The 22,013-nt window shown below is 47.4% G+C and overlaps 1 protein-coding gene and 1 long non-coding RNA gene across 4 annotated transcripts in view; both read right to left on the bottom strand.

The window, feature by feature from the left end:
* Nucleotides 1-22,013, bottom strand: part of CHCHD7 (coiled-coil-helix-coiled-coil-helix domain containing 7) — a 330,766-nt gene that overhangs the window by 190,593 nt on the left and 118,160 nt on the right. The window lies entirely within an intron of this gene.
* Nucleotides 8,092-16,288, bottom strand: LOC138497535 (uncharacterized). Its single transcript, XR_011278608.1, has 2 exons — nt 13,675-16,288; nt 8,092-10,402 (listed from the first exon to the last, which is right to left on the bottom strand). It is a non-coding gene; the product is annotated as an uncharacterized lncRNA (long non-coding RNA).

The following is a 22,013-nucleotide window of genomic DNA, read 5'->3' as shown; positions in this document are numbered from 1 at the left end:
ATCCGAGGTGTGGCGCACCCAGTCCAGAGACAACTCAGTAGAGGTCAAGCAGCAAACTTTTCCTAAAGGAAGGCGACCGAAACAGGCTACTGGAGTTGCTGCAGATTAGACACTAAAAAATAAATAAAAAATAAGTACTGTAGGACTAAAGCAACCCGAAGACTGAAAGTAGGCCTATCAGCACTGTAACTACCACCAGACAGACACGGAAGTATGCATGCCAGCAGGTAAGCAGCAACGGGAGTTAAAAAAATACCCATACAGCCCCCATCTGGTGAAGACATCTACTGCACCTACTAGAGCATGCATGGAACTACACCAAGAGTAGAAAATTGAAGAGTGGCGGTTCAAGATACGAGTGCACCTAGCACAGTGGGCTTAACACAAGCCCTCCACGAAGTAGGCTATTACAGATTGGGTGCAAGCCAATTGCAGATAGACGTAACGTGCTAGACAACCTAGATCGCGCAGTGTGCGCAAAAGTTAGTACGGATGGGTGCTCAGAGATCGTGCAGAGGCTGACAAACTGGAAAGGATAGGCGATATTGCGAACCCATCATCAGACCTAGAAATACCCGCTGGTAATGCGCACAGACAAAGGAGTTGGAAGTATGCAGAGCACGAAACACTAAAGCTCCCCATTACATGGAATAGTGGAAGGAGACACAGAATGTTGAGCGTGGAGAGATAGCAAAGGGCAACACCCGGAAAATATTGACAGGGCCGCTATTCCTACAGCAGAAATACTCCCAACACAGCACAGTGATAACCAAAAGGCTGCACCACGTGAACTGCAGCAGAAAGGCGTGTTGTTGAACGAGAAGGTGCTACAATGGCATCAAAAGCAAACAAGAATAAAGGGAAGCAGTCGTTGATAGATGCATTAGCCAAAACCACTCCGCCGGCAGACAGCAGGAAAACAACAGCGCAGGATGCACGTGAAAGTGAACCACCAAGGTGAATGGACCAGCAAATACTAGAGGCAATAGCAGAGCTGAAGTCGATGCTGGAATTTAAAAATCAATGCAATGAGTAGATTTGAACCTTTTGAGACAGGATGTTAAAGCACCGTCAGAAGGCAGTGGGGTGCTAGAAAAAGATGTGAAGGCTAACACAAACAGTTGCAAAGAAAACTCGGGAAGTCTCCTTGCTGCATCAACAGGTGCAAAATCTGGAAAACGGGGCGGAAGAAGCGGAAGGTTGGGCACAAAGGAATAAAGTGTGGATAATTGGGCTCCCAGAAGGTGAGGAAGGTCCGAACCCGACCAACTATTTAGAAGACATGCTTTTGCAAGAAATAGGAGCCAGATCACTCACGCAAGGGTTTACTGTAGAAAGAGCGCACATGGCCCTAACAAAGAGACCACCGCCGGGAGCCCCGCCCCGGCCGATAATTGCTAATATATTAAATTATAAAGACAGACTCTTCTAACACTTCCGGAAAGGCGGAACGATCAACCGGGCATCGGCATCCATCCCATTACACCTTTTTGGTGCAAAAACAGAGGATGAGCTATGGGGCTGTTAAAAGAAGGTTACGCGCAGCCAATCTCAAATATATGTTGCTGTATCCGGCAAAGATGAAAGTCCTGCATAAAGATTGTGCTGTTTTCTTTGAGACCCCAGAAAATGTGAACAAATAGATGGATTTGCAAAACATGCCGATGGAGAAAGATCAGATGAGAGATGTAAGTGATAAGTGAAGCTGCAATGTGTGATTAATGTACTTTAAATGGGACATGGGGACCAATGCATAATGATTCACCAGAGACACTTCAGCTTAAAAATGTATGCCTTTCTTACTGTTGCTAAGTGCAGGTAGCACAGGTGTTGCCTAGTCATAGGCGGCGCTAGGAATCACACTATTAACCCACATTAGGTAGCTTTGTTAGGATACTAGTAGTTCAGTATCCTCCTGCTGCACTCAAGAGTACCGGCAAGGTACAGAGAAAGGAGCGAGATGTGGGGATGCCAGCCCGAGATTCAGTATTGGAGCTGGGCAAACGTTGGGAACGGCTGGGGAGGGGGCAGGGAGGGAGTTGGGGTAGTTAGAGGGAAGTTGGCCTATGGAGACGCAAAGGGAAATTGGGGTGGAAGTGTCAGGATATTGACGGGAAGAGACTGGGGAATATGGGGGGAATTTAATATAGCAACCTAGAATGTGAGGGGCTCGAACAGCTATATTAAAGACACCGGATTACGACATATTTGCAAAGGCAGAAAATAGATATAGCGCTTCTGCAAGAAACACACGGCCACAGAGAAACAAGACATGATAGCACGGAAATGGAGCGAGGTGACTCTGGGCTCAACATGCTCATCTTATGCTAGAGGGGTACTAATCTGGGTAGCACCCACGGTCCCATTCCAGATCCTCCAGACCTATCGAGATAAAGATGGCAGGATGATCATTAGGGCATTGGTCAAAAGTAGAGAAATATGTGTCATTAATATGTATGCCCCGAACCAAGATACTGCAGCTTACTTTAGATCTTTATATTCTAAGACTAGCCCATATAGGTAGGGGTGGTGATTTTAATTGTACTTTGGACCCAACGACAGACAGATCAGACAAGTTTGCTTATCCAACCCCTTTAGCCAAAGCTTTAAACACGCTTTTACATACATTTCAGCTAGCCAATATATGGAGAACAGTGTACCCACAAGACCGAGTATACTCACACTATACCGCCACAGAGAACCTATATATGAGGTTAGATTATGTGTTCGTGGGGGAGGAAATGATGGGTGAGTTTACACAGGCTGAGTATAAAGCTAGGATCCTGTCGGATCACGCCCCGTTGGTGGTTACGTGGCAGGTTCTTCCCCTGTGCCAAAATTCTGACATGGAGAACATGGGCAGTGTAGACTCGGCCTGTACACTGTCAGAAGCCTTTAAAGTGGTGAGAGAGGGGCGGCCATAGCCAAGTCGAAAGGAATGCAAGATGTTATAACGCAGGATCTATAAAAAGACAGGACGTTGGAAACCATAATGCGGGTGGGAAATAGATTCCTAGAGGAAGCCATGGAAGTGTCTCACCTACAGCAGGAGTGTAGGGAACACTCTGAAAGGTTCGGCATGTTGTCTCAATGCATTTCTTGTAACTTAGTTTGCCTAAGTTGACAAACCAAACAGGTTGTTAGCATGGCTGTATGAGAGTGAGACCACACGGCAGACAATCAGAGCTGTGAAGAAGTTAATAAAATGTTTTACGACTATTATAGGCAACTCTATAATGAATCTGCGGGAGAAGAGGGGGTGAATATACAAGATGCATTGACCGAGTTCAATCTTCCAAGACTAAAGAAAGAGGAAAGCGACCACCGAGTTCAATCTTCCAAGACTAAAGAAAGAGGAAAGCGACCACCTAGAAGTCCCCATCACATTAGAAGAACTAGAGAGTGCGATACAAGACCTACCAACCATTAAAGTCCCAGGGGCGGATGGGCTCCCCGGAGAATTTTAAAGAATATATGGCCGATATACTTACCCCATTAATAGCAATGCTAACCGAGGCCCTAAACACGGGTAAATTGCCATGGTCTCTACAAGAGTCGATAATTATCCCACTTCTTAAACCAAATAAGCCAGATACTGAATGTGGCTCATACAGGCCCCTATCGTTATTGAATTAGGACGGGACGATTCTTACAGCAGTCATGGCCAAAAGACTTGTACCGGTCATTGGTAAACTTATACACCCAAATCAGACCAGATACGTCCCACATAGGAATAGGACTAATAACACAGAGATTACACCATATAATAGATTGTACCCAGAGAGATACACAGGAGGTGGCAGTAGTGTCACTGGATGCAGTGAAGGCATTTGACTCAGTCCGATGGCCATGGCTGCTAGCGGTTCTGAAAGAATTTGGTATTGGGGCCATATACATCGAATGGGTGAGGCGGCTGTAAATGAGCCAATAGCAAGAGTCAAACCGGTTTCTGAGCAATAGCAGCTAAGTAAGGGCACGAGACAGGGCTGCCCATGGTCGCCAATGCTCTTCATTTTAGCACTGGAACCACTAGTGGTTTATTTACAGCAGGAATATGGAGAGGTGGGTATAAGCACTTCGGGAGGGGAGGCACCTGATCTCGCTGTATGCAAATGATATGCTCTTACACCTAGAGCAACCAGAAGAGAATTTACAATTTGTCCTGGGGATGTGATGGAACGATGTGGCAGTGCTGGGAATAACCATAAACCCCCAGAAGTCTAGTCTGTAGCCCCTGGGAGTGTATGTAGGGAAGCCTGTACACAGGTTGCCGGTGCTACCGATTAAGTGGGAAGTAGTGATGTTTAGATACCTAGGGGTAGATATATACCATGACCCTAGGTTAGAACACAACATAGTCGAGGCGGTAACAAGAATGAGAACTGTATGGCATTTTGGTCTAGACTACCATGGACCATGCTGGTGCGCGCAGCCTTATTGAAGATGGTGGTGCTGCCGAGACTTCTACATTACTTCGCAAATCTCCAGTTTGAGATACCTAATAAGTTTTTCAGCAAATTGCATAGTATATGTGGGTGCTTCATATATCACAATACAAGGTGTAGAGTGGCACTGCGGAAACTCCAGAATCCATACAAGCATGGAGGAATAAAGTGGCCCAATTTTAAGGTATATTTTATAGCTAGTCAGCTGCAATGTGTGGCCAAATGGCTATCAGATGGCCAGACATCTGAGCCAAGGTTGCTACGTACTGAATGCACTCCGTTCTTCTTGAACGAAGTGATATGGTTGCCCGATTCATGCACGACCAGCAAGAATCTACTGTTGCATCACCCCTCACTCGACAGGCCCTGTGTCACATCGTGCTCCCCAGGTGCAACCCTGTATTCCACACATCACTAGTGGTGCTGGAAGGGGTAGACAAACACGATAGGCGGAGTGTGAGGAAATGGTGGGAACCCATGGGGGTAGCAACGGTGGGAGACATATTAAAAGAGGAGGCCCAAAGAGTTGTAGGACTGATGGTTGACACAGGAGTCAGCGCATCACGTATTCCAGACATGGGAAGAACCTCAGGCGGAGGTGGCCAGATACTGAATGGTCCCTACAGCCAGATGAGGTTATAGTCTCACATATATATGAGATATTAATGTCTGGGTTTGGGGGAAGAATTGGGACAGACGAGACAGAAGTGGGAGGCAGAACTAAGGGAGCCAATGTCAGATGAGATGTGGAACAGATCAATGAGGTACCACAAAAAGGTGTAGAGAAATGCGCAATTACAACAGATTCAGCTGTATATTACCCACAGAGCATATTTGACCCCGAACAAAATAGCCAAGTTCAATCGAGCAAACGTTCAGACATGCCCAAAGTGTGATGAGGTGAACGCAGACCTGGTACACATGTTCTGGGCATGCACAGAGATTGGCAGATTCTGGGGAGAAGTAGCCCAAACATGGGCAAAAGCAGAGATTACCCTGGATGGGGGATCCCCCAAGGCTGGTCTGTTAGGAGGTTTACCCGATACCTATAAAAGCCAAACATGTCAGCAAAATTAAGGACTTAGCATACCTACTAGCGAAACCAATAAAACAAAAACACAAAAAATCAAGTGAGGAGTGCTGAGGACTACCATCAGGGGAGCGTTCTGGGCAGTATGAATAAAAGCCTTCAAGATTAACCTGTGCTATAGCATGGTTGCACTTTTAACACATCAAATTAAGGTATTTTTATGGTATAACTTCTGATGACCTATCATTGGCCTGCACAGTGCTTAAAACTGAGGGAGAGCATGTTAAGTGTGCCTGGATTGTTGGTTCCCGTCGGAAAATACATTTAGCCAAGATTTGACTAGAACTGATGACACTGAGCTCTAAAAGGAGCTCAACTTGTTATACAACAGGACCCGGAACATGCCACAAATAAATAAAGGTATGCCCCTGTACGCTCACACAAGAAAAACACAACCGCTAGGGAAAAAGGCCCAGCTCACTGCTTGCAAGGATAACAAGTTTTATTCATACACAAAAGAAGTGCATCAGCAAAGGACCCTGCTGTCGCGGAACTTTCTGTCCAAAATCTGCATGGACAGAAGCTTATTTGAGTGCAAGGTGACGTTCTTGCATACAATGAAAACCTGGGTGGTAGGAACCTATAAATAGGGGTTAGGACGAAATTACTCAAGTAGAAAAGTTGTACCACCAAAAGTCTGACCCCCATTTATTTGTATATTTGGGGGGGGGTAAAGTTTATTAAAATGTATAGGTTTAAGGTGGGGGGGACTCCCCCCCCCCCCCACGAGAGAAAAAAGAAAAAAAAAAACAGATTTAGTGGTCAGACTTTTCAACTCTAATTTCACGCAGATCCGTAAATAGGTGGCCCACTCCATAGGGGATGCTAGGCCATTGGTCCCAGCCTTTTTGTCCATCTCACTCCACGTGGTTGCTGCTGGGCTCGTCATCCGCAGAAAAACAGAACCAAATAAGCAATTAGAGTAGCCTTGTTTTCAAAAGTAACTATCACTATAATGGTGCACTTGGCAGACACAGATACGGACCCCAGGGGAGTGAGGAGCCAAGGTCATACTAACTCGCCTACTTAACTCATTCCTAGATGCACCACCAGCCTCCCAAAGTCTGCCACCCTCGTTTTAGGCTATAATTTCAACCCTCCCTGGCATCTTGCAGCACAAACCACGTGACCCAAATGTGAAGGCATAGCCTTGCTTTCTGATCTCTTTGATCGATCGGGGGTCTTCCAGTTTTATGGTCGGTGGTCTGGGCCTGGCTAGCACCGTGGTATGTGGGGGTCTTGGGATCAAAGCATAGGAGGGCTGCAGTTCTGCTGCAGAGGGGATGTTGGGGTTAAGGGGCCAATGAACTGATCTGTCCCACTGGTCTCCAGACTACACATCTCTTGAAGTTTAATGTACTGCACGGGGTCCTCATCCTCTCCCATAGTGTATTGTATTATAGACCAAGTCTGGGGTGTTGGGATATATTCGCCGTAGCGCATCCCACACTTGTGTCCTAAGGTTGTTGACCAGTGCCCAGTCGTGTGCATAGTCGTCCAATTTCACTGCCGGATATCCCACCTTGACCCATCTGTCCCCAGCCTGATCAACAATTGCCACTAGCAAACTTTTCATAAACCCCAAAACACAGCTAAAGGGACACCTGCTGTATGCTTCTCAAATGTGTAAATCCACTTCCCAGCCCCAGCAGTAAGGGGCGGGAGTGCTTTGATCAAGTTATTTGTATCCATTTGTGCCCTGGCACATGTGTCCTCCCCAGACCTTTGTGTAGTAACAGTGGCATCTACGTGCCCGTCCCCTTCCTTCTGTCCAACACTTCCCTTTTTCTGTGCAACTGCCACTCGGCCAAGCTCTCTAGTTGTGGCGATCTCTGGTGCCCATTGTCCCTCCCCTTCACCAATCACAGCCTCGTCTACTGCGCCCCATTCATCTTCCCTTAATTCTGTCTTATTCTCTGTCGGACCTAACCGTCCCATATCCCTGCTTCCTGCTTGTCCGCCCTCACCCTCTGTCGTCTCGACGTGCAAATCCTTTATAGCCATATTGTCCAATATAAACAAGATGTCTCCAGCCCTCCACTCATCCAGTCTGCTCTCCTTCACCCTCCCCTCAACTCTGTGATGTCCTCCGTCAGGCCAACGCTACTTGTGCCGCTTCCGTCGCCTCCTCCAACTCCCTCTGCCCTTTACAGTCTTTGGGTGAAGTAGTAATTGGGGTGGGAACATACCGTGGTGGCGGAGCTGTGGCAGGGGTAGTCACATAAATCGGGTTGGTGTATCCCATGGCTGGGCGAGCAGCTAATGGATATAATCCCTTACGCTCTGTTGAGGTTCCACCCTTTACTACGGTGGTCCCTCAATGGGTATCCCGCGCCCCTCTCTAGTCAGGGTCCTCAATCATCTTCCCAAGATCTAAGATCTCCTTTTCTGCAGCTGCTTGCCTTCATTCTTCACCGCTAAAAAAGGTGCTCATGTTTTCTAACACTCCCTTATTGTGGGAGCCCGGAGTGGGGCATCCCGTCTCATGTCTCTACTGTGAATCTAGAAGTACATCTACTATGGAAACAAATGAAGATCACACCGGACACAAAAAAATAACAAGGAACAGTTTATTATGCATAAACAGTGAAAGTCAGTTGCTCACTGAAGATAGAATTAGCAATGAGAGCCCTAGCAAATTAGCAATCCGTCCCCTCTCTGGCAATGAGAGCGCTTCAGCACATTGACAAAACACATTGCACTAATACTCTAGCATGAGCATACACCATGCACAGCCCTACCTGCTAGCCGACACATACACACTGGCCCGAGCAAGAAATCCAGTTTTATACATAGTGGCATCTGCGTGCATTACATTTAAATGCGTACAAAGCATTCTATGGCAACCTATGTAAATTCTAGGTCTACGTAAATACATAGTTCAGCATATCATAATGGTGTACTAGAACATGATGACATGACCAGTATAATATTCTAAGAAGAATAGCAAGCATATCATGTAACACTCCTGTCTCTCGCACAAGACAGTCTAACTGCATGAACAAAAACAAAAAGCAGTCAAGGCTATTTTCGCAGTCTGCCAAGAGACAGATTGTTATGAAAACATCTACACTGTGTTCGGCTGCAAACACATTTGCCTTCCGTGCTCAGCATGAGCCTATTTCATGGACAAAACCCGCAATAGCGCTTTGAAACACTGAATGTGCACCATACAAAAACAAGCTAAACATCTCTCGCATGGCTATCAGCAAATATTGATCTATGATCAAAACAAACTATATTACTAAACATAGGTCGTACTAAATGGATGCATGCATTAATGAATGGATTAGCCCACGCTAATTAAACCATAGATAAATGCAGATTGACAAATGGCCCTTTTAGCATGCTCTAATCCATCTCAGGATAGTAATACTAGACTGTGTGGCAAGTAACATGACAGATGTCAGTCAAAACATGGCTAAGAAACAAGCAAATATTGTAGCGAAATACTCAGGCATACTAAGACATTCTAACATAGTGCAATAGTGATACTGGGAGAGTCATACCATTGAAAAAGCATAGTGACACTATTAGTAGTGTCCTGGTAAGACAAGGCAAACCTTTGGCAATCGACCATAATACATAGCTGGTAAGTGTGTCAGATCTATGGAAACATGTACATAGCATAGAAACTAGGAAAGCTGTACCATTGTATACATAGGCAGCATCCTAAGCTGATGTCTGCAGCACTGCAATGGTGACACACTGTTGGTGCATTTAATTCTATTAACCTGAAAACATTTTTCTAAATGATGCATAGCCATGTGTGTAAATAGCAAATAGCAGGATATACATCTCATCCTGGTGCTCATAATGCACTATCAAGCATGTGTATTTAATCAAGCCCGTCTACTCAAAAAGAAAACATAACATTGCATTGCATAGCAGGTGTAACATGTGATATGGACATGGACATCAGTTGTCTCTGATGTTGTGCATTCTCTAGTACACAAGTTCTTCCACAGTCATTAGCACACCAATTATAACAGATGTCTCTAGCGGACCAATGGTCTGCCATGGACCTAATCCTTTCAGTGGCAAAACTGTGCATATGTTCACATCTGCGCAACCCAAACTTGGGCATAGTTTCACTGTCAATTAGGAAGCCTCACTGACATAGGCTATTGAAGTATGATCATGTGTGTCATCTCACCACAGGTCGTCCTACAATTCAAGTCTTCTGTTCCCTACCCCCCACCCCCGTAACTCCTTGAAGCATCTTTGGGTGTAATAGAGCACACAAATAGTTGGTTTCATGCTAGTGCCGCACAATTCCCACTGCTGCAGTACTTCCTAGCTCTCCCTCACTCCATTAGGTCTTTCCCCATCTATCCTTGGTACAGATGGTTGTATCGTGGCACTCTGGCATAGAGTGATCTCTGAACAATTCAGAAAATGCAGATCTCAACAGAACCTCATGTTGCTCAAAACAAGGGCCAATATATCTCTTCCCTCAATGAAAGTACCAGGGGTACGTATTCTGCACCCCAAGCCCCCCCCCCTTCTACCCATTCTCATAGGTGTAGAGGCAAAGGAAAATATTCCAAATGTCTAGCATGGATCCAAATTCTCTCTCCCTCTATGCAAACAAATTGCATAACGGACTTGTGATCAAATTTCCCATTTCCAAACACAGCAGGGAAAAACATCTCAATTTACAGGGATTTTCTCGAGGCAGACTGTCAGCTTGGGATTCAGCCAGCAGGTTCTTCCGAGTACTTCTCTTAGCAGAGCAGTTAACATACTCTCACTCTGAGGCATCAACGGCATTCCACAGAACAGCTGCACTCAGCAACATCGCTTGACACAGATGATCAGTTGTCATGCCAATCTGTATGCATAGGCCAGTCTGGATAAGATGCATCTTTAAAACAAAAAGAAAAGCGCAGTATCAGGGATTGCACATCGTAAAGCTGTTTACAAACATGGCAAAGTCATTCATCACTGCATTATACTGCATTGCATAAACACTGCCATTCACAATTCATACAAGGTTAAACCGGTTCCTGCCTGTTTGAGACAGCAATGCTAGAACCTCAGTGTCTGGCCTTTCTAATTCAATGTGTACTAGTTCAGAAATTGACAAGTGTGTCATAATTAGGGCTGATGTCAACTCTGAAGCACCTTGCCTTCACTTTCTCTGCATGATGCAACTGCTGTAGCTACAAGACATTCATGTAGCACATAACCAACCGGACCCAATGCAAAGGAAAAATATCACCATGGACCATCTAACCCATCATGTTCCTGGGCTAGCAGTGCTAAAGCACAGCCATCTTTCACATATACAAACGCAACAAATCTCTTCACATAATTCGAAATCTCCAAGATTGCAGCACAGTTCAGCGTGACAAAAGCATTCTGACAGTAAACATCCCATGGCAATGCTGATCCAACATGTATTCTCCCTGGAGCAATTCTCATACCCTCCTTCAACAAGAGGTACTCTACATAGGTGTCCTCCGGTTGACAAGACTGGTACTCAAACAAACTTTCTCTCCTGCATTTGTAAGATCCTTCAGTATACCAACGGTACCCTTCTGGCATATTTCACAATAGTCTGTTGCAACTAGTAACAATGTGCAATATTATAGCAACTCTAGACTATCAACCTGTACGCTAAGCACTCTACTATAAAGGCTAGCACTGTCAGTGTATCCTCGTGGCATTCTAGCAAAGGTCAATGCATCAATCACAAAAAGTATGCTCCTTGTGCAGAAATCATGGTCAATTTGTCCTCTACAAAAAAATTGCAAAATGGTACGGCAAAACATGGTCACCCTTTCTATAAGCTGGCAAAATAGTGCGGTTACAATTGCCATCATATATTGTCTCAATTTCACCTTTCCCCAACAAATTAGAATGCAATGCTAAGTACTGTGTTGAAGCATTTCTCTGCAAGGATACTGTCAAGTATACACCATCAGAACTGCAATGAATCACTGTACAATTCTCTCACATTCACTCCCAATAGGTTCTCTCCACAATGTGAGGTCTGCAAGTGGCATTTCTCTGTAAAGGGACCAACAGTAATGGGTACTAGCTGTGACATAGGGCATATTTCTGGTGTACATGCAAATCCTACAGAAACATTCTGTTGCCCTGACAAGGCAAAATCTGGAACCATTGTCCCGTCAATGGAACATTCTTGTGACATGGTATTTATCACAACTCAGTCTACCCTAGGTAACTTCATTTCCTGGGTGCACCGATTCTGGGACCACTTCCAGTTGTCTAACATAGTTCTCCGTTTATCCCGTGTTGCTCTCAGTCCACTAAAGGTACGGACTCATCATCTTATTTTCTAACCTTATGGGTTTTTTCTCATCACAAAAATCTTCACAACACGTGCAGGTGTTTCTAACTTCAGGAATCATCATCAGGCATCTTTAAACAAAACTTTCTCTAGCCTGGCAAATATGTGCACACATTTTTCAAAACAAACCTATTTCAAACAAAAACTTGGAGCATGCTCATCTAATTCCAAAGAGAGTCAACGTCATCTCTCATCAAACGCAACTAGGTTTCTGTGCCTGGTGATCTTCATTTAAAAAAAAAAAAAAGATGTAAACAGCATCGCAGCTTCAACACGGTTCAAACCCTCGGCGGAGAAGATCGTGCCCAACAAGTGGATCAGAAGTCCTTGGCAAGCAGGGATCCTCCGGTACTCCAGTCCCAAGCACCATCCTCGATCAACATTGGGAGGGCCCCCGTGCAGACGCCATTTGTGAATCTAGAAGTACATCTACTATGGAAACAAAAGAAGATCACACCAGACACAGAAAAATCGTAAAAAACAAGGAACAGTTTTTTATGCATAAACAGTGAAAGTCAGTTGCTCACTGACAAAGACAGCATTAGCAATGAGAGCCCTAGCAAATGAGCAATCCGACCCCCTCTTTGGCAATGAGAGAGATTTCGCACACAGACAAAGCCCTTAGCACTAACACTCTAGCATGAACATCCATCACGCACAGGCCTACTCGCTAGCCCACACGGACGCAAGAAATCCACTGTTTTATACATAGTGGCATCTGCGTGCATTACATTTACATGCGTAGAAAGCATTTGATGGCAACCTAAATACATATTTCGGCATAGCATAATCGTGTACTAACACGATGACATGTCACGTATAATATTCTAAGAAGAACAGCAAGCATATCGTGTAACATTCCTGTCTCTCGCACAAGACAGTAACTGCATGAACAAAAACAAAAGCAGTCAGGGCTATTTTCGCACAGTCTGCCAAGAAACAGATTGTTATGAAAATATCTACACTGTGTTCGGCTGCGAACACATTTACCTTCCGCGCTCAGCATATGCCCAATTCTGTGTTTCGAAGCACTATTGTGGGTTTTGTCCATCATGAATGTGCGATATATAAGACAAGCTCAACAATCTCTTGCATAGCTATCAGCAAATATCGATCTATGATCAAAACAAACTTTATTACTAAACATGGCTCATACTAAATGGATGCATGGATTAGACCAAGCTAACTATAGATAAATGATTGAAAAATATCACAAGCAGTGGGTGGTAGTGTCAATCTTGTCCATGTACAATGGCAGCCCACTGTACATTTATTCTAAAGGAGTCCCGACTCCAGTTTTAACAAAAAACACACTCATGTCTCCTAAGCTTACACTTGCGCGCATTGCAGTGGTCACTAGCAAAAAAAAACCTTCTGTCCCCTCCTCCCCAGCCAAAGTTTCCTCCCTTTTCCCTTCACACACACTTAACACACTACACTCATTCAACATACTTAAAATTGCCATGTCAACAATGATCCACTCTAACCCTTTACCAATCACAATACATTAAACCAACAAGCGAACAAAACACTACTATATCCGAGCCCACTAATTATGCGAGCTCCTACTCGTTTACCTCCGTGCCACAAAAAGAAATGGTACCATCATCTCCCCACACTCGGGAAGGCTCCCTACACACCTTTATGTTCCTTCCTTATCATTCCCCTAAAAAAAAAAAAAGTGTAATTAAAAGTGAAAAAAAATTAATTCTCCTTTATCTCACAACACATCAGGCTTTCCGTCATCCACACAATTCCGGTTTCCACATACATGTGCACACCATTCCCCTGCTTGTTATCACTTGCAAGGGCATACTCACATATGCATGTTCACCAAACTCCTCCGTCACAGGGTCCCAACAATGGCATGCACTCTCCCCAGAGCTGCTCCCCACTTCAAAGGGCAGTCTGGAATTCTGTATAAACGGCTCCTGCACACCTCTGGGACGGATGTGTCTGGGACTGGTTGCTGGAGGTGGGCGCGGCCCCTTTGGAGAAGTAGCCTGGAAGCCTCCGTCAGCGCAGGGGTTGATGGGATCACGTCGGGGTCACCAAATGAAGGCACACCCATGTAAGCCCACACCAGAAAAAGAAACAACTAAATAAATACAACCCACTAGGAAAAAAAGACCAAATCACAGCTTGCAAGGGTAACAAGTTTTATTCATACACACAAGAAGCGCATCAGCAGAGGACTTTGCTGTCGCAGAACATTCTGCCCAAAATCTGCATAGACAGAACCTTATGAGAGGACAAGTCGTCATCAATGACGTCATTACACAGCGAGAACCCATGTGGCTGGTTGGTAGGACCCTATACATAGGCGTCCCACTCCATAGGGGAAGCTACGCCATTGGTCCCAGCCTTTTTTTCCATCTCTGTGCACGTGGGTGCTGCTGCGCTCGTCATCCGCATACAAACAGAACCTAATAAAGCAATTAGTTACTTTTGAAAACAAGGCTACTCCATCACTATAACAGTGCACCTGGCAGACACACGGGTCCAGGGGAGGGGGGGTAGCCGAGGTCATACTAACTTGCATATTTCACTAATTCCCAGACGCACCAGCAACCATTCCATCCCTCCCTGGCACCTTTCAGCACAAATCACGTGACCCAAATGTCAAGGCAAGGTAGCCATGCTTTCTGATCTCTTTGATCGACCAGGGGTTTTACAGTTTTACGGTCGGTGGTCTGGGCCTGGCTGGCACTGTGGTATGTGTTGGTCTTGGGATCAAAGCATAGGAGGGCTCTAGTTCTCATGCAAAGGGGGTGTTGGGGTTGAGGGACCATACCATCTGTATCTATCGTGGGATGGTAACTGCAAAGAGGCGCTGTGCCCCATTCTCGCGGGCCTTGCAGAGCACATTCCTCCTGGGGCGCAAAGAACTGCAGACCATGAAAAGCTTGAATCTGAGCCTCAAGCTCACTCGTGGTGTGGATTATGTCTGGGTCAATAATACAAGTCTAATGCGAACATGTTTGGTGCTTTCACAGCGCTTGGGCCTACGTTCCAAAATGGCTGCCAATAACCAAGATGGGTTTACACTTGCCTCTAGTATGTAGCTTCTAATACATGCACTACACAATTGTGCACCCCACCCTCCCCCCTCCCCTGCTCTCTCGAAGTGCAGTTTATTATTCGTTTCTCATTCGGAATCGCCTGGGGGAGGGGGGGGGGGGTTTCTGTACCTTCCCCTATTGTAAGCTATTACATTTTCTATGTTTAATGCCATTTTAAGTGTTTAAAAAAACCTGTATGGATCAGTTGAGTCGGTCCCACTTAAAACCATTCTCATTACAAATGTCTTTAGGTACATATAACAGTCTTTAGGTACATGACATGAACATGGTGTTTTTGTATCGTATCGCTTTCCAGTGCTAAAGACGTTGGAACTCATTTCGAATTTGACGGTGCAGTAAAAACGTGGAGGTAATTCTGTTACTGCCAGTTTTTTTTAGCTGCAACGGTATGACCTCCCTTTTCCCCACAACGCCAAATTACATGTTTTGGCGGAATTACAGAGTCCTAATTCTGCCGATTATTTTAGGAAAAGTAGAGGATTTACCTACAGCATCATGGTGGCGGTAAATCCTCCACTTTTCCGCCCAAAAAATGGTGAAATGACCACTCCGCCAAGAATTCCACAATTAACTGTGAAACACTACCACTGAACGACACCATTGTTTTAGTGAAAGCTCAGAGGACAGACAAACCTGCCTACCATCTTGATGATGGTTGGGGCTGCAAGAAGTGTACTTTGATGAGGAGGTTTATGTTTAGCAACTCAACTCCAGGAATGTCAGTAACATGAAGAAGGTATTCTGGGGCATTCAATAAAGCCTGGTAACTTCAGAGTTGCCCATTAACTCTGTACTCCTTGTTGCACACCATTTTCTCTGACCTATGCACACAGAAGCAACTTTTACATTTGAGCTTATTTAACGCCAACCTAGCTAGGGACAACAATGCCAACTACAAGAGATATTTTTGCTCTTAAAGAACAATGTATCTGCTAAAAACAAGCATTGCTGTGGAACAGTCCCCGCCTGTAGAGCCCACAACCATGACCTCAGCATTCCAAGAGTCGCATCCCAGCACCCTCAAATGGTGCTGCCAATAATTCTGGGTCTGCCGCCCACTGCATTCAGTTAAAAATCATCCAAGTAGCCTCATCTTCTCATCTTAACCATGCCCAGCTGATCTGTTGCCCCTCTCACAATACCCTTCATGGCCAGCCTCATGAAGCCTATCCCTTTGACATCACCAGTAGTAGCTTCAACCACAGCGCCTCAAACAAGTTACTTACCTGTACCTATTGTTCTCCAGCATGGGTATAGGATGGATTCACATGCTCATGAATATTCCCCGTCAGGCTGGGAATCCTCAGTAAATGAAAAAAACTGTTTCACTTAAAAACTGTATTTGTGCTTTAAACCAATCGCTGTCCTCTGGGTCATACTGCCCCAATTCAATGACAGTTCTCTCCCTAAGCCCCTCCTCTGGCAGCCACCTTCATATTTGGTAAGCACGTAAAGTGGTATTATGACCAAGAAGAGACGCAGAGGGGACAGAAGACAGGTTCGCAAGTGAATTATGCAAGACCCATGGTGGAGAACAATAGTTACAGGTAAGTAACTTATTCCTTCTCCAGCATGGGGTCTGCCATGGATTCACATGCTCATGAATAACAAATGCACAGCAGTACAACATTAAACAGCCACGAGAGGTGGCAAGGATCAACAGAAGCAATTAACTCTTACCGCTGGAACAGATTCACCTCAAGCAAACAGGTTGCGGAGCACTGCTTGTCCGACTCTGGACTCCTCCCTGGAATCCCCGTCGACGCAGTAGAGGTTTGTGATGGTGTGACTGGACCTCCACGTAGCAGCCCTTCAGATCTCCAGCAGGGGCACACCAGACAGGAATGCCGTCGTCGCAGCAATCGCTCTGGTGAAGTGGGCTCTTGGACAGCCAGGCAGCGGTCAGTTCAACAACCAATTACTGTGCATGATGCAGCCGGAGAGCCACCTTGAGAGGGAAGCCTTGGACAAGGTCTTCCCATGGTTCACAGGACCAAAGTTCATGAACAGTTGTGAAGTCTTCCGAAAACTTTGTGCATGTCACATAGAAATTGAGGACACAAGCAACGTCCACCGAGTTCAAAGCCCTTTCAGCTGGTGACGAAGGCTTTGGGAAAAGAACAGGCAACACCAAAGGCCCGTTGAGGTGGAATTCCGATAGAACCTTCGGCATAAAAGAGGGGTGCGTCGTAGAACCACTCTTGAATCGTGGAAAGTCAGGTGTGGTTGCGTGCAAGATAGGGCTTGGATCTCACCTACCCTATTGGCAGAGGTGATGGCCACCAGGAAAGCAGCCTCCCACAAGAGAAACTAGAGGGGCCTGATGCATAGGCTCGAAGGAGGCCCACATGAGCCTTGTCAGAATCACATTGAGTTCCCATGCCGGGGCATGAGCCTTCACTGGCGGGAAAGATCGAAAAAGTCCTTTGAGGAACTGCTTGACGAGATGGTGAGACCAAAGTGAAGAACTTCTTGGAGATCTGGTGTAGCGGGAGATAGCCGCCAGATGCACCTTGATAGAGGCGTGCGCCAGTCCGGCCTTGGATAGAGAGTATGGAAGAACTTGCAGGCCATGACCCACAGGAGGGGTACTCTACTGCGACCGGCACCACGCAGCGAAATGATTCCACTTGGGACCGTAGCACTTCAAAGTCGATGATGCCCTGGCGAGGACCTCCCTGCAGTCCGAAGGCAACTCATACCCACCAAACACTAGGGCTGCAGCAGCCAAGCCCTCAGGTTCAGTGATCCTGGGTCGTGATGAAGGATTGCGCCCCTTTCTCTGGTGAGAAAATCCGGAACCACTGGCAGCTTGACCGCAGGCGACGCTGGCAGACTGGGAAGGTTCGGATACCAAATCTGCCTCAGCCACGCCGGGGCGATGAGTATCATCTTGTACGGACACCATCCAAGTGTGTTGATGACTCATAGCAGGAGAGGGATTGTGGGAACGTGTACAGGAACAGCCCTTCCCACAGGAAAGAGAACGTGTTTCCCAGGCTCCTCGGTTGGTGGAAACTGCTGGCAAACATCTGGCACTGGAGTTTGCCGCTGTCGCAAAACAGATCTGTGGCCTGCCCCACTCTGCGAACAGGCGGTCAGCCTGATCCTGACGAAGCTCCCACTCATGGCAGGAGACCAGTTCCCAGCTGAGTGAGTCTGCAATGGTGTTCTTGACTCCCGCCAGGTGAAGAGAAACCTCCTCGGTCTGATATCCTATTGCCACAAGTCCTACGCTTCCTTGAAGAGCACCGTGGATCGAATGCCCCCGGCTCCCTGATTTAAAACATGGTGGTGGTGTTTGTGAAGATCCTCACCGCCTTGCCTTTCAGAGATGGGAGGAACGACTTGAGGGCCCAGAACACTGTCCGTAGCTCCAGGATGTTGATATGAAGATCCTTCTCCTCTGGCAACCACAGGCCACCGCTGTGCGCTCCCCATCCCTCTAGGGAGACGTCTGTAGTGACAGTCTCCTGGTATGGCAGGCTCTGTAATCCCGTGCCTTGGGCGATGTTGGAGCGAATGCGCCATACTATTGCCCACCAGAACTCATTGTTGAGCGGTTTCTTGTCAGTGAAGCTTACGGACACCTGTATCTAGCAGGCGTCCAGGAATTCCTGGAGGGTTTGCAGCTGCAACCTGCAGAGCCAGATGAAGTAGATGCAGGGCGACATCATGCCCAGCAACGACTTGATGGGCCGCACCGTGGCAGTCTTCGACGTGGACAGCTGCTGCACAATCCCCAGAATGGCTGTATCCTCTGCTCCGAGGGAGACGCCAGGCAAGACATTGTGCAGAGTATGGTACCTAGGAACAGCGCATTCCGTGGTGTTAAACAGGACCTTGGATAGTCGACAGATAATCCCAGATCAGTTAGTAGCCAGGCGGTCGCATAGCCATAGACAGCCTTTCTCGATTTCCCTTTGTGCTTCAGCTTATGGGTATACGTGTATGCCCTGTAGGCATAGATGGGCCACCACTGGTGCCAAGCATTTCGTGAACACGCTGGGGGCCTTCACGCCGAAAGGGAGGGACTTTAACTGGTGGTGCTATCCCTGCACCATGAAACGTAGAAACTTTCGATGTTTCTTGTGAATGGGGATGTGGAAGTAGACGTCCTCCAGGTCCAGCAACGTCAAGAAGTCTCCTCTTCCCAGTTGGCTGAGCACATGTTGCAAAGTGACCTTCCTGAATTTCTGGGACTGGAGGTATTTGTTCAGAGGTTATAGGTCTAGAATGGGCTGCCAGCCCCTGGTGGTCTTTCTGACCAAAAAGTATCTGAAATACATTTCGGAGCCCTGGATTCGCTGGGGAACCAGCTCTATCATCCATTTTCGCAGCATGGCCCGTATCTCTTTCAGGAGCCGCGGTATGTGCTGCTCCTGATGGACAAACGGAGGGATCCGCGGACACCTGCGTTGAAACTCCAGTGTATGTCCTTGGGTGAGAGCATCCAGCACCCATCTGTTGGTGGTGATCTTTCTCCACTCGCTGACAAACCTTGTCAGCCCGCCTCCCAGCGGGGTGCACGAGTCGGGCCAGACATCCCAGCCGGTTCAGACTTGCTTCGGCGCCGGCATCCTGCCCTGTGGGTGACAGCGACGCTGTCCTCCGCTACCGTATGCCTGGGAACGGATTCTGGAAGCTTCCCCAGTGGTGGATCGGGAAGGCTGACGGTATGACGTGAAGAAACCTTTCGAAGACCTGATCGTCTTTCCCCTGGAGAAGTGAAAAGAAGAGCGGTGCTGCAGGAGGTTGCCCAGGGAACGGCCCTGCTCGGTATCCGCTTTGATGGCTTGGAGGGACTCATTGACGACCTTCCCAAATAGGTTATCTCCATCGAAGGGCATGTCCAGCTTCTTCGCTTGGACCTCCTGACGGAAATTCATGGCCTTCATCCAGCCTCAGGGAAGAAGGCAGACACTGTTGCCATTTGCCAAAACCCTGTGTCAGCGAAGTCCAATGCCACTGTGATGGCGTGATCAGACACTACCTCCCCTTCCTGGAAGAGAGTGAATGCCTCCATCTTCTTATCATCGGGAGGAACTCCAGAATAGGCCCCAGCTTGTACCACAACTCCCTGTCGTACTTGGCAAGGATCGCAAGTGTATTGGCCGCCTTGACAGTGGCTGCCATGGTGTGAATCAACTTCCTTCCCATGGCATCCATCCTCTTACCCCTGCAATCTGGAGGGACCGAAGAGGACGAGGACGGGTTGGCCGACCGTTTCCTCCCGACCACCAATACCACAGAATACGGCGATGGTTGCGACCTCAGGCACGTGGGTGCGGAGTCCGGTACCCGATACTTTTCCAGCCTATCCAGTTTGGTTTAAGCCATGCAAGGGTTTGTCATGAAGGCCAGGCCTTCTTCCCAAACGTCGTCCAGAAGGGGTACCGCCATGACCGCCTTTCTCTTGCCTTGGCCTCTGGTACAAAAAGCCCTCCTTAGTTTCCTCAGGCACTAGCTGGAATAGCTAAGAGGCTGTTGAGATTATGGCGTGGAACGATCCAACTTCATCCACATAAGGTGTCTCCACCGGAGCATACAAATGCGGGGATTCGGCGTCCACTGAAACGATATCCTAGTCCTCATCCGGCGTTGTGGCCGTATCTGTCCCCCTGTCTGGGTCTGCTGGGGGAGAATGGACCCAACGAGGTGGCAGAGGAGAATGGAACGGGGATGTCGGCTGACGCTTCCTCTTTGTTGGAGGCTGATCAGGGACCTGGGGTACCACAGGCACTGGAGCCGGAGGCATCTTCAATTGGATCTCTGACACCAAGGTGTGTAGTCTCGACAGAATATCCTAGAAAATGTCCCTTGACTGAGATGGCAGGACAGGAAAATGAGGGCCTCCTCCTGCTCCTCTTCCTCTTCCTCCTCCCATAAGGACTCCTAGTCTTCGTCGTCCATGGACGAGACCTCCATGGCTTGGGCCACAGCCTGGGAGGACTGTTTCGGGGCCTCCTTGCTCCCTCCTGAGGGTTTTGAACTGGGGCCTGAACCGGTCCCTCCCCCTCCCCCCCTTTCTGGCGTTCCAGCAGACTTTGCCAAAGTCACTGCGGCGGTGAAGTTTAGCCAAGTAGAAGACTTCCTTTCGAGGACGAGCTCGATTGCCAGCTGGCAATGGAGGTGGATGGTGAGGTCGATCGTGCCCTTTCCACCTTGGGATCCGCTTCCGCAGCGAACCCGGTGGACTCGGACTTGTGGTTCTTGGCCTCATCTTGGGCCGCCACGGAGGAGGTGCTCTCGCAGGACCTAGAAGACCGCTCCTCAGACCGGCCGGTCCTGGGTGAGGCATGACCTTGCTTGCCACACTTGCAAGAGGCCTTGGCGGTGAGCCACAACGCCAGTCTACTGTGCCTGTCCCTTGTCATCTTCTTGGAGAACCCGAGGCAAATTCCGTACTCGCCTCCTTGTGGTCCGGGTGCAGGCTGTAGGGGCATTGCAGGTGCTAGTCATCCACAAACATATTCCAAAGCCCGCATTTGGTTCAGGGCTTGAAGAGGGACCTTCCCTCCTTCTCCTCTGTCGTGGTCGGAGGGCGCAAAGTAGGCCCGATGGCCTTCTAGAATCTTCGAAGATCTTCAGCTTGAGGGGCGCTCAAATTTACGTACAACGAATCCCTGCTGTCGGCAGATGGAGAAGAGAGCACATGGTCTCCTTAGAAACTAAAATAGAACTTTTTTTTCGTCGAAAACCACGAAGAAACGTACAAATAGCTTGGAGAGGAAACGAGGACTCTCAACACTGAAGTGTGCGGTAAAAATCTGAAGATGGCTGCCAGAGTAGTGGCTTAGGAGGACTGTCATTGGATGGGGGCAGTATGACCCAGAGGACAGTGATTGGTTTAAAGGAGAAGGGAATAGTTTCTTACCTGCAACTCCATTTCTCCAGCGTTGGTATCTTTCATGGATTCACATGCTTAGAATATTCCCCGTCAGGCTGGGAAATGATATGCTCTTACACCTAGAGCAACCAGAAGAGAATTTACAATTTGTCCTGGGGATGTGATGGAACGATGTGGCAGTGCTGGGAATAACCATAAACCCCCAGAAGTCTAGTCTGTAGCCCCT

This window comes from Ambystoma mexicanum, chromosome 5q (assembly GCF_040938575.1).
Source record: "Ambystoma mexicanum isolate Mex_15411 chromosome 5q, UKY_AmexF1_1, whole genome shotgun sequence".
Classification (NCBI taxonomy): domain Eukaryota; kingdom Metazoa; phylum Chordata; class Amphibia; order Caudata; family Ambystomatidae; genus Ambystoma; species Ambystoma mexicanum.
The sequence above is the reverse complement of the archived record's forward strand: the minus strand, read 5'-3'. Positions and strand labels throughout refer to the sequence as shown.